The sequence below is a fragment of the Pinus tabuliformis genome, chromosome X, assembly GCF_031772625.1.
Source record: "Pinus tabuliformis cultivar Carrire ecotype Pingquan chromosome X, CPIR1, whole genome shotgun sequence".
Classification (NCBI taxonomy): Eukaryota; Viridiplantae; Streptophyta; class Pinopsida; order Pinales; family Pinaceae; genus Pinus; species Pinus tabuliformis.
The window spans coordinates 1,739,687,110-1,739,700,089 of record NC_142308.1 but is presented as its reverse complement, the minus strand read 5'-3'; the positions used below and the strand labels follow the sequence as shown (position 1 = coordinate 1,739,700,089).

The following is a 12,980-nucleotide window of genomic DNA, read 5'->3' as shown; positions in this document are numbered from 1 at the left end:
CTACAAGATTAAACATGGATCTGATGGGAGTGCTGAAAAGTTTAAGGCAAGATTTGTTGCCCGTGGCTTTTCTCAAAAGGAAGGAATTGACTATGACGATATATTTGCACCTGTGGCTCGATATACCACCATCCGATCCATCATAGCCCTTGCTGCTACGCAAGGATGGAGTCTTCATCAGATGGATGTCAAGACCGCTTTTCTGCATGGTGCAATAAAGGAAGAGGTGTATGTAGAACAACCTCTGGGATTTGAAGTTCAAGATCGAGACACTTATGTCTGCAGGTTGAAGAAAGCCCTCTATGGGTTAAAGCAAGCACCCAGAGCTTGGTATGAGAGGATGGATAGTTACTTGATGAAGCTAGGCTTCACTCGAAGCAATGCTGATCCAAACCTTTACTTTAAGGTTGAGGAAGGAAAGCCTCTCATTCTAGTGCTGTATGTGGACGACCTCTTTCTGACAGGTGATGACCCTCTCATTCATCGATGTAAGAGGGAGCTTGCTGCTGAGTTCGAGATGAAAGACCTAGGACTGATGCACTATTTCCTAGGCCTGGAGGTCTGGCAGAGACCTGGAAAGATTTTCCTTTCTCAAGGAAAGTATATTGTGAAGCTTCTGGAAAGATTTGGGATGGTGGACTGTAAGTCCGTGTCGACACCAATGGAACTCAACTTTAAGAAGTTGAGTGGCAGCGCTGCAGGGCCTATCTTGGCCAATCCTACTGAGTATCGTCAACTCATAATAGCTTTGATGTTCTTAGTGAACACCCGTCCGGACATATGTTTTGCAGTGAATACTTTGAGTCAACAGATGGTTGAGCCTCATCATTTTCACTGGGTTGGTGCCAAGAATCTTTTGAGATATCTTTGGGGCACGATAAACCATGGGCTGAGATACACTGCCGGGAGTGTGATACTCCGGGGATATACTGATGCCGATTGGGCTGGCAGTGTGGTGGATCGTAAGAGCACATCTGGATGCTGTTTCAATCTTGGTTCTGCTTCGATCTCATGGATGAGCAGGAAGCAGAAGTCGGTGGCTTTGAGCACCGCGGAGGCCGAATACATTGCTGCTAGTATGGCCTGTTGTGAAGCAGTTTGGTTGAGGAAGCTCTTTAGTGAGCTGTTCCAACATGTGCTAGATACCACTGTAATACTCTGTGATAATCAGAGTGGGATTCGTATGACTGAGAATCCTGTGTTCCACGACCGATCCAAGCATATTGATATCAGGTACCACTTTATCCGGGATATGGTACAGCAAGGCGCCGTAAGGCTCGATCATATAGGAACTGATGAGCAGGTCGCGGATATTCTCACTAAGCCCCTGGGGAAGGTCAAGTTCCTAACCTTCCGTGAGAGTCTTGGTGTCGTGGAAAGACCCTATGATGTGGGTCCTATTGGACGATGAGCTCTGGGAGCTCTGGGGGGGGCTTTGGGGATAGCTTCTCGGAGCTATAAGCACTCATAATGCTTCTGCCCCACCCTTGTGATTATTGAGCTGGTTCGCCACTCATTTAATCTGTGCCCCGTATGCATCCTACCCATTGAGTTCAGGGCTCATGGGAAGTACCTCTCATTTGGCCAATGAGGTGTGGAAAAGCTAGAGACTATTAGCAAAGACTGATGGACGCATCAGAGATTGCCGTACTCTCTATCTAGGATGGCATGGTCCAACCACTTGATCTGGGATCAAGATTTGTGAGGTCTGGGACCTCTGGACTGATTATGTCAGTCGGGGAATGATGTCTTTGTGACTGACCCACTTCTGTTCTGAAATAAAGAAGCCAGCAAAGCAAGTTTCGGCGGGATGACTCACGATGTTAATTGCACTAATTGATGGAGTTCTCCCTAGTTGAGAGGGAGTGTTAAATTTGGACAACTAGGTCCAAACTCCATGTTCTGATGCTCAGATTAAGAGGCTAATATTTTTGTTGGATTCCTCTTTCTGAGAGGTGTAAAATCCATATAAAAATAGTCTTAATCCGATGAGCAGAACTTATATTTTGAATTTATTATTCTTAATAAATTATATGTGCAAAGGTCAGCCAGTTTTGTAATGTAGGCTCACATGCCCAACAGATGTGTCACACACCCTCATTGATGGATATATATATACAGGAAAAGTTGGAGAGAATTGGATCACAACACAACTCACATCTTCCTCTCTCATCCTAAAAAGTACGAGCTACCTGGAGGACGAATTTCAGCCACACGTGGGAAGGACGAAGAGGATTTTTCTGCTGCTAGGGTTTCTGCTGCTAGGGTTTCGCAGAAGTTTGACCAGCGTTGACTTTGGTCAACGCTTGGTCCAAACAAGCCGAAAACTTGTGGGAGGTTCGATTTTTGAAGGCCATACTACCTGGCACAAAAATCGAGGTCAAAGGGTTGACCATTTTGCTGCTGCGTTGACTTTTAGCTTGCTGCCCCTGCGTTGACTTTTCAGGACAGCGTTGACTTTTGTAGAACTGACTTGGGTTAACTCATCTACTGGTTGGAGGGTTGTTGTGACACATGCTGGGCTGGCTGACCAAAGGAGACTTTGCTGGTTGAAGCATCCTGTTGACCGCCGAAACAAACACATACATTTTTCTTGTTTCTGATTTGTCTTCTGTAAGATCTGTTTATATGTTCTATCTGCATTTTGCTTATCTACTTGTATGATTGCTGTGAGAAAAGTGAAATTGCTCTTAGCATAGAACATCTACAAAACTTTACATCAATCCTACACCTCTCGATGAGAGGAATCTAGGAAAACTATCAAAAGCCATAAATAAGGTGATCCACATGGAGTTTGGCCCTAGTTGCCAATTTTAACACAAATCTTCCCCTAGAATCCTTGAAGTGGATTCGTTGATCACATCAGTTAATTGGGTTCGTCAGTTGGTGGAGGACCACAAAGGAAGGGTCTACCATTGGAAGTATGTGAGCATTGGTGGTCAAAGGCTTAAGTTTGCCACCATGTGGCAGTGTAGCAACATGAAACATGGACACCATGTGGGGACCACGTGGGTGCCACATGGCAGGAAAAGAGAGGTGGTACTTTTGAATTTAATATGACTTTAGAAGGCCCTAACTTTGAATCTTGGAGTCCAAATTGAACAAAATTTATATCATTGAAAAAGTCCCACTAAGAAAAATATGAGGATGACATCAAAATTGAGTTTTGGAAACTTGGAAGAAGTCAATTTTTTTATCCCATTTCTGTAACTGTACTAGGGAGGTTGGGTTAGCATAGTAAATGCACTCCTAAGGGTTAAGGGGGTGTGTTTACAAGTTCCCTAGTGGATAAAAGTTGCAGGTTATCAATGTATTGCCTAAGTTGCATATAATCTTGGTATATATTCTGACACATATAACTAGTATCTAAGTTGCACGAAACGGGGAAACGGGGAAGCGACACGAAACGCGGAAGCGAAACGAAACGCGACCTCCCCGAATTTTGGAAACGGGGAAACGCGAATATATATAATAATATATATATATATATATATATATATGAAAAACATTTAAAAATTATTAATATATATATGTGCAAGACTGCAATCATAAAGCATTAATGATACATTTACTTAAACATTTTAACATTAAGATTAAATTTACATCACAATGATCACATTTACTCATGAGTCATCACATAATGAAAATAAAAATATAGGAACTGGAAAATCCAAAATCAGCCTTTATTTATATTAGTATATGAGGCTGCAAGTACAATAAAGACTATAAGGCTGCAAGAACTATAGAGACAAGTCACAAAAGACTAATCCTCATCATAACAATCCTCATCAAAAATAGAAGCAGCAGAATGCTCAACAGTGGATGGTGGTGCTGAAGAAGATGATGCACCAATTCCACTTCCAGAATCCTCCTCAATATTCAGGGCAGCAAGAGAGAGATCCAAATCAGGATTTTCTGCATCCACATCCCATTCTTTAGAAGGACCACTGTTGTATTCTGGACCCCTACGAGATGCAAGGCGAAGGTTGGAGTGCACATAAACAAGATCCTCTGCTTTCTGTGAGCCCAACCTATTGCGCTTCACAGAATGAATAAAACCATAAGTGCTCCAATTCCTTTCTGCTGATGAAGAGCTTGCCACTTGTGAAAGAATACGAATGGCAAGGCTTTGCAAATGTACACCATTTGCTCCATGACAAATCCACCACCTAACTGGATTCATGGTGCTTCTCTCCTCCAAAGCTGATATATCTGCATAATCATCTATTCCTGCAGCAAAACTGGCAAATTCCTCCTTTACCTCCCTATGTAGGTGAGAAGGAAACATTCTCATTAGTGCTTTTTTCACCCCAGTAGCCACCTCTCTATCCTTATGGGGTGCCTTCCTCTTCCCATTGCTTTTAGCAATAAGCTCCTCATCATAAAATTTGGGGTTCAAAGCATGTGCTAAAGTGTGCAATGGTGTATTGAAATTGTTCCACCGGTCAACAATGATTTTCTTGATCAAACCAGCAAAATGATCATCAACAAACAGAAGTTGTGGAGACTCCTGCGAAATTATTTCCATAGTTTTCTCAACCATGGAATCCATGCCATCATATACCTCTCCCAAGAAAGGTTGGTCAGTGTCAGCACTCCGGAGAAGCTCAAATGCAGGGGTTGTGAACTTTAGCAAGAAATCTACCTTGCTCCACCAATCCTCATCAAGGCACAATCTACGCACCATAGATCCCCGCTCTGAATCTGCTTGTCTCCACTCAATCCACAGTTGACTCACCACCATAGAAACTAATGCATGCTTAACCTCAACAAGGCGGCGCAACATCACGAAGTTTGAGGCATATCTTGTCTCAGCAACTTTTAACAACTCCAATTTGGAGTACTCTCGAAATATGGCCTGAGACTGGTGGTGGTTGGTGATGAATTTGATAATCTCCCTTGCATCCCCTGTGACTTCCTTTATCCAGGAAACTTTGTTGTCGATCTCCTCTAAGATCAGATTCAGATTATGGACAATGCATGGTGTCCAAAATATGTTGTCATACCTCCCCTCAATAATCAAACCTGCAGCTTTGCAAACTAGTGCATTATCCGTGATAACTTGCACCACCCTGTTAGCCCCTATTTGTTCAATAGCTTTTATAATAATATCAACAATGAACTGTGCATCTTTCACCTCTCCTGAGCAGTCTTCTGCCTTGATAAACATTGCTCCTTTGGGGGAAGTGGCAATGATATTTATCAATGGTCTGCGCCTCATATCTGTCCAACCATCTGAGACTATGGTAACCCCAGAGCTACTCCAGGAAGAACGAATTGGAGCTAAAACGTCCTCCACAAGTTCCTTCTCATTTTTGAGAAGCCGGGTTTTGACTTTCTCATAGTTGGGCCCCTTGTACCCTTGAGGAGCTTTGTTAACTGCCCTCAACATATCTTGCCAGTAAGGAGAGCGAACAACATTGAATGGGATACCACATGCATAAATGCACCTGGCAACTCTGGAATCAGCTTCTTCTCTTGCTTGCACATTCACCAATCTAGCAATTCTGCTATCCTGAACTGATTGGGATGCCCCTGAGCCTCTGGTATGTTTGGGTGCTGCTTGTTCATGTTCTTGACTGTGACCCAGACCACCTCTCCTCTTTCTTGCTTCAACTACAATCCTTGGCTCAACGTTAGATGTAGCCTGAGTATGCTCATCATGCCTCCTCTTAGTACCATCCGCCTCATCTTGCTCTCTTTGATATGCCCTCCTTACCAACGGATCTGCTGTTTTTGTGCAACCCACAATCCCCTGTCCTCCTCCATGCAACAGATGCGCCTTCACTCTTGGGTAGGAGCCCTTGTACGTAATATTGCAAAGAGTGCATCGCCATTCCCATGAGCCACCACCTCCACATTTTTGAAGCTTCACCACATGCCTCCAAAGAGGATAATATTCAGCCCTTGGGTTGGCCCTAGGGTTTGAAGTTGCAGCTGCACTTTGGCTGGAAGCCATTGCTGCAAAAATAAATTAAAAAAACAAATCTGTAAATAATAAATTTATAAAAACGTTTTTCATATTTTTGGCTGTATAAACCCTAGAAAAATTAAAGAAATAGTAAGGAAAAAACTAAGAAATAAATGTGGCTTACCCAAATGAATTATCTGTGGCTGAATCTACCCTAAAATGCCAGAAAAGAGGAGAAATATGGCTGTAGCTGAGCCAAATCTGCTGCAAAAATAAATTTAAAAAACAAATCTATAAATAAAAAACGTTTTTCAGCAATTTAGCTGCATAAACCCTAGAAAATTTGAAGAAATAGTAAGAAAAAACTAACAAAATGAATGTGGCTTACCCAAATTAATTTTCTGTGGTTGAAACTACCCGGAAATGCCAGAAAAGAGAAGATAAATATGGCTGTAGCTGAGCCAAATCTGCTGCTACAGAAATCTCTTGCTGAAATCTCCTTCTCTTGCTGCTGAAATCTCTTTCTCCCGCTGCTGAAATCTACTTTGCTCAATGCTCAAAACACCAGCTACTGAAACAACTGCCAATCTCCAAGAGAAACTCCTTGCTGAATAGTGTGATGAGAGAATGAGAGGCACAGCTCTTTTATAACTTTAGAAACGCTTTCTAGAAGTGATTAGAAACCCTAAGCTAAACCCTAAACTAATTAGGAAATTTTTTTTTTTTTAAAACAAGTGCTTTTTTACAGGAAACGGGGCCCGTACGGCGTGGAAACGAGTTTCCGTCCGTACGGGCGCGTTTCCATCTCGGGAAACGCGCCCGTACGGACGGAAACTCGTTTCCACGCCGTACGGTACGGGGAAACCCGTTTCCGTTTCGTTTCCGTACGGAAACGGACCCCTGCCCAGCGTTTCCTGCTACTTAGACTAGTATGTATACCAACACACACACACAAGTATATATACTAACATATTATGCATATATATTCTAGCATATATATTGATACATATACCTAGTATATATACCAACACACATATATTGAATAAATATTTATGTATATATACTAGCAGTGGTCCTCATTAGGAAAGTTTGGAAAATGAGGATATTTGGTCTTTAAGTGGAGAATGGTTGCTCCTTGAATGCCTTGGATTATATAAATGGGTCTCAAGGCCTTTCCAATGGGCATGGGAGGAAAATAAGACCCTTAGGCTCTAGATGAAGCCTTTAGGACCAAGGTACATGAACAAGATCTCAAACCACAAAACATACCTTGTATAGCATATCATCATTCTTAATGCAGGATATGGGCATTGATATAGGATTTTGTGCACTAGGGATAATTTGAAGTTTTGTGAAATAGGGTTGAGTTTGAGACCATGGTCAAGGAAGAAATTGAGGGACACTAAAGTTTCTTGAGCTAAAGGGCCATGATCAAGGCCATGAACACAATATGGATTCTTTAAAATGTATCTTTGTGATACAAGATGGATATGGACATGATTAGGAGTTTTTGCACAGTAGGGACATGTGTATTGGGGCCTTACACCATAAATGGATCTCTAAGGCTCATTGGTCATGACAATGACCTCAAACCATAATATGTACCCTTTAGAGGTGATCTTGGCCTCAAAATGGAATATGCGTACCATTATGAAGTCTTGTGCACTAGGATGGTTCTCTTAAGGCATTGGTCAAGGTCAAGGGAAGAAAATAGCTCCCTTAGGTCCTTGATGAAGCCTTAAAGGATCAAGGGCCTTGAGGCATTAACTATGGTTAGGGGAGAAATCTAGGGAATTAGACACTACACAAATATTATGATTGAGTGGTATACTTTTATACTTTCATATGTATACAATTATATGCATATATAATATTATATGTATATAGGGGTTTGTGTATGTGTGTTGGTATATATACTAGAATAATATGTCGGTATATCTATTAATATAGATCCCCACAATATATACCAACATAACATGTTGATCTATATACTTAGCATACACATTGGTATATACCAACATAATATGTTCGTATATATATATATATACACGTTGGTATATATATATATATATATATATATATATACACGTTGGTATATATATATACACACTAACATAATATGTCGATCTATATATTAAATATATACCTCGTATATGTGTTGACATATATATATATATATATATATATATATATATATATATATATATATATATATATATATTGTCCTATTATATATTGGTATATATACTAGTGTATATACCAACATACTAGGTTTGTTCCACACAATGATTTGACTGCTAAAGTCTACAAATGAATGCATACTCTATCCCCCTCTAGATTTGAACTTGTGGGCTCTTAGGAGGAAATACATGCTCTTAACCATTAGGCATACTCAAGATGTATATAACATCATACCAGCATATTATATATAACATATAACTTCTAAGCTCCATTCTACATTCTTGATATATTATAAAGCAAATTTTGAACCTTATTACTTCCATAATTGCCTAATTTAATGTGTGAGTCTTGACTTCTTGCAATAATAATAGCATGATAATCATGTGATGGAGAGCCATGATGTGTTGGTATGAAGCTAAGATGGCTCGTATCCTCGTACCCTCTCCTGTCTTTCCCATGTACATGCGCATACTTCCATTTCTACTTATCTACTATCTTCCCATGCATCCCTAACACCTTGTACTTGATTTCCTATATTTTAAAAGACTATAAATTTATAATTTTCATCACCAAAAACTAATAAAAGAATGTAACAAATATATATATATATATCTTACAATTTTCATTATCATAAACTAATAAAAGATGTAGACTACTTTTATAATATTAAAAATATACATTTTAAATTTTCTTTAAATATGTAAGGGTGGAAAGAGTGAGAGGAGTAATTCTTGATCCTAGGAGAAAAATAGTATCCACTTTTGCATATGGATTAGGACAAGTTACTATAACTAGGTAAAAGCTTACTCACCATGTAAGGGATATTGATTGTAGAGGAAATGGTCAACTTGTTTAAAATTGTTGGAGATTCCATGGCCATCATCAAAGCCATGAATGCTTTGTGATGTTGGAGGGCATGAACTTGACAAACATTATCATTTGGATTAAAAAGGATTCCAATTTCCTTTCACATTCCTCCTATTTCCATATCAAAAGACACCTCAACTATGTCGCAGACAAGTGGGCTAACATAGCTTCAAACCTTGAGATTGGAATACTATTGAAAAATGGGGGTAGTACTACATGTTATATCCCATAGCTCTAAGTTTAGATTGATGGTTTCACATTACATTTATTCTCTCATGAGTGAGTAGATAGTTCATCATTCCATTTGTATCAATTTGGAAGATTGAAGGATCCCATTATATTGTGTTTCATCAATGGGATAATGGAGTGTGTAGGTGTTAGAATTGGGTTGTAGCACATCCTAGTTTTGGTGGGGATAACAACCTTGTTATGCTTGTTAATTCTCTTGGAGCTTGAAAAAATTTCTCTTTTCCCACCCCGGTTTTCAGTTTCACCTTATTTCTCCAAAATAGTTAAATGCCCTTTCCCATATCCATACATTCAACAACTGAAAAATAAATTTTGCTGAAAACACAAATTCTGGAAATTTTACAGAATGCTGGAAAATGCAGAAATATAAAAATCAGCACATATAAACAGCCATTTAACTCATTTAAACACAGTGATTTTTTGTCAAGGTGACCCTGGAAAAACCCCCTACAACTCTTGGGGAAAACCAGTTCGAGAGCTCTTTCTTATTTCTGGAAAATGCTTTTTACAGTGATAAATATTCAGCAAAAAGATCAGCAAGCAAATTTTACAACTTATCTCGTTTTTCGTGCCTCACAGCCAACTGGAAAAACTTGCCAACAGCAAAACAGAACAGCAATAAATGTTGTACGGCCTCTTAGAAAAGCGTGCAAGCTGCCATTAAATACGTTGTACGGATTTCCTCGATTTGCATGTAAAAAAAAACCAGCACTACAGCTTTACTGATTTGCCTCGATTTGCATGCCAAGGCACAACCACTTGCTGTATGGATTTCTGCTCCTCGATTTTTGTGCACTTGCTGTACGGATTTCTAGAAAATCGTGCCCAATATCTGCCTTTCACTGTGTGCTCACTCAACTGTACGGATTTGCTAAAATGCTGCCTTGGAATGTGTGCCAAGTTGTCACCTCCTCTTCCCTGTCCAGAAATCTCCTTTGCTCTCTTGCTCTCTCTCTCTCAATCTGCTAATGAAAGAATGAATGACCTTTTCCTCCTTTCCCTCCCTTAATCTAACCCTAAGTGACTTTTGGGTAATCCTTAAATCCAATGGTTGAAATAGATTGAGATCTAAGGCTGAGATTAAATGCTCATTTAAATCTCATTTTCTATTTTTTAATTCACCCCATTTTAATAAAGACCCACTTAGTCATTTATTTCCAAAGTCACTTTTCCTTTCTAATTTTACATTGACTTTAATAAAGTCACTTTAAAATTAGACTTTAGTAACTCTATCACTTAAAGTCACTTTTAAATTAGATTTGACTTTATAAAAATTATAAAGTCACTTTAGGAGAAAAATTAAATTCTTTTTGGACACTTTTCCCTAGGCCAAAAATCAAAGCCTTAGGGAACCACCTGTCCTCCGGTACCAAATTTCAACACTCCCTCTTACTGAGGAAGGTGTTCCTCGCCACACCCATCTTGTCTCTGAAGTAGTCATGTTTGCCCCGTGGTAAGGCTTTGGTAAGAATATCTGCAACTTGCTCATCAGTGGGAATATACTCAAGCTTCACAGCGCCCTTCTGAACACAGTCTCTGATGAAATGATATTTGATCCCGATATGCTTTGATCTGTCATGAAATACTGGATTCTCCGTGAGTTTAATGCAACTCTGATTATCACAATAAATCACTAAAGGTCTCAACGGTTGACCAAATAAGCCAAACAACATCTTGCGAAGCCAGATGGCCTCACAACTAGCTAGACTGGCTGCCACATACTCTGCTTCCGCTGAAGTCAATGCTACTGACTGCTGTTTCCGGCTGAACCATGACACTACTGCCGAACCCAACCCAAAACAGCACCCTGAAGTGCTCTTCCTATCAAAAGCACAACCTGTCCAATCAGAATTAGTATAACCTACCAATCTCACTCCATCCCCCTGCCTGTAGTCTAGACCATAATCCACTGTCCCCTGCAAGTACGGCAAGATGTGTTTTGCAGCCACCCAGTGAACCTTCCTAGGCTCACACATAGACTGACTCATCGTGTTGACTGCAAAACAAATATCTAGTCTAGTGTTGACCAAATACATCAAGGAACCAATCAACTGCCTATACAATGTGGGATCCACCAACTCGGAATCCGAAGCATGAAGCTTCTTCCAGTTGGTAATCATCGGTGTCGACATGGGTTTACAATCCTCCATGTGGAATCTGCCAAGGATGTCCACAATATACTTCCCCTGCCCCAGGAAGAAATGCCCCTCCTCCTGCCACACCTCCAAACCCAAAAAGTAATGCATCAAGCCAATGTCCTTCATCTCAAACTCCGCCACAAGATCTCTCTTGCAGTGCTCTATGAGTCTCTCTGCACCTGTAATGACCAAGTCATCCACATACAGCACCAGAATGAGAGGCTCCTCACCTATCACAATAAAGTAAAGGTTCGGATCTGCCTCACTCTTTGTGAAACCCATCCCCTGCAAGTATGTATCTATCCTGGAGGACCAAGCTCTGGGAGCTTGCTTCAGGCCATAAAGGACCTTCTTCAGTCTGCACACATGGGACTCCTTCCCATGCACCTCAAAGCCCTGTGGCTGCTCAATGTACACCTCCTCGTATATGAAGCCATTGAGAAATGCAGTCTTCACATCCATCTGGTGGATCTTCCAACCCATCTCTGCTGCTATCGATATAATAGAGCGGATCGAAGTATATCGAGCCACGGGAGCGAAGGTCTCCTCATAATCAACTCCCTCTACCTGGGAGAACCCTCTAGCCACAAACCTCGCTTTGAATTTCTCAATGCTGCCATCTGCAGCATGCTTTACCTTGTAAAGCCATCTGGAAGTAACCACGGATTTGCCCTCAGGCCTCGGCACCACCTCCCAAACATCATTCTTCATGATAGAAGAATACTCCTCCTGCATGGCCTCTCTCCAGACCTGCTGGCTAGCTGCCTCCTCATAGCTAGAAGGCTCAGAGTCAAGGATGCTGGTAGTCATTGCCATATAACTACAAAACCTCTCAGGGGGTCTACTCTCTCTAACCGGCCTCTTAGGCTCAGCAACAGATGTGGCATCTCTCAAGGTGTCCTGAAGCCACTTGGGCTTCCTCTTCCCTGAGCGCACTTCTCCCATTGGAGAATGAAACTCCTCCTCCTCATCATCATCATCAAGAGCTTGAACTCCTGACTGTCTATCTGTTGTCCTCCTGCCTGCACCTGAACCTGTAGAAGCTGAGGTACCGTGTGAACTGTCCATTAGTGGACTCCCTAGTGAACTGCTCTGTGAACTGCTCTGCATGCTGCCCGGAGCACCACCCCTCTGGCTCGGCAAGCCACTGCTCACTGACAGACCTGACATCCTCATAGATGTACCTCCGGATCCTCCTGATCCCTGCCCACTGGATCCCTGCGACTGACTCAACTGCTGCTAAGGGTCTGGCTGATCCAGATACTCTAACACCCGTGATCTCCTAAAGGCCCTGTCCTCCTTGAACTTCACATCCCGCCTAACAACAACTTTCCTCTGTGCAGGAATGTAAATCCGAAAGGCCCTTGAGGTCTCACTGTAGCCCACAAAGATACCTTTCTCTGCGGTGGGCTCTAGTTTGGTCCTCTTCTCCTTGGGTATGTAGGAATATGTAATGCACCCAAAGATACGAAGATGACCAATATCAGGCTTCTTCCCAGAAAAAACCTCCTCCGGAATCATGTGCCCCAAGGCACGATGCGGACTCATGTTCTGCAAATAAACAACGGTGTTGCAGGCCTCTGCCCACAAGAACAATGGCAACCCCTGATCATGTAACATGGCTTTGGCAGCCC

The 12,980-nt window shown here is 41.3% G+C and overlaps 1 protein-coding gene and 1 pseudogene across 5 annotated transcripts in view; one reads left to right on the top strand and one right to left on the bottom strand.

Annotated features, from left to right (window-relative positions):
- The window catches only part of LOC149146751 (uncharacterized), a 374,303-nt gene that overhangs the window by 329,937 nt on the left and 31,386 nt on the right, over positions 1–12,980 (bottom strand). The gene's annotated exons all lie outside the window — the stretch shown is intronic.
- LOC149146752 (lon protease homolog 1, mitochondrial-like) overlaps positions 1–12,980 on the top strand; it is a 73,890-nt pseudogene that overhangs the window by 33,590 nt on the left and 27,320 nt on the right.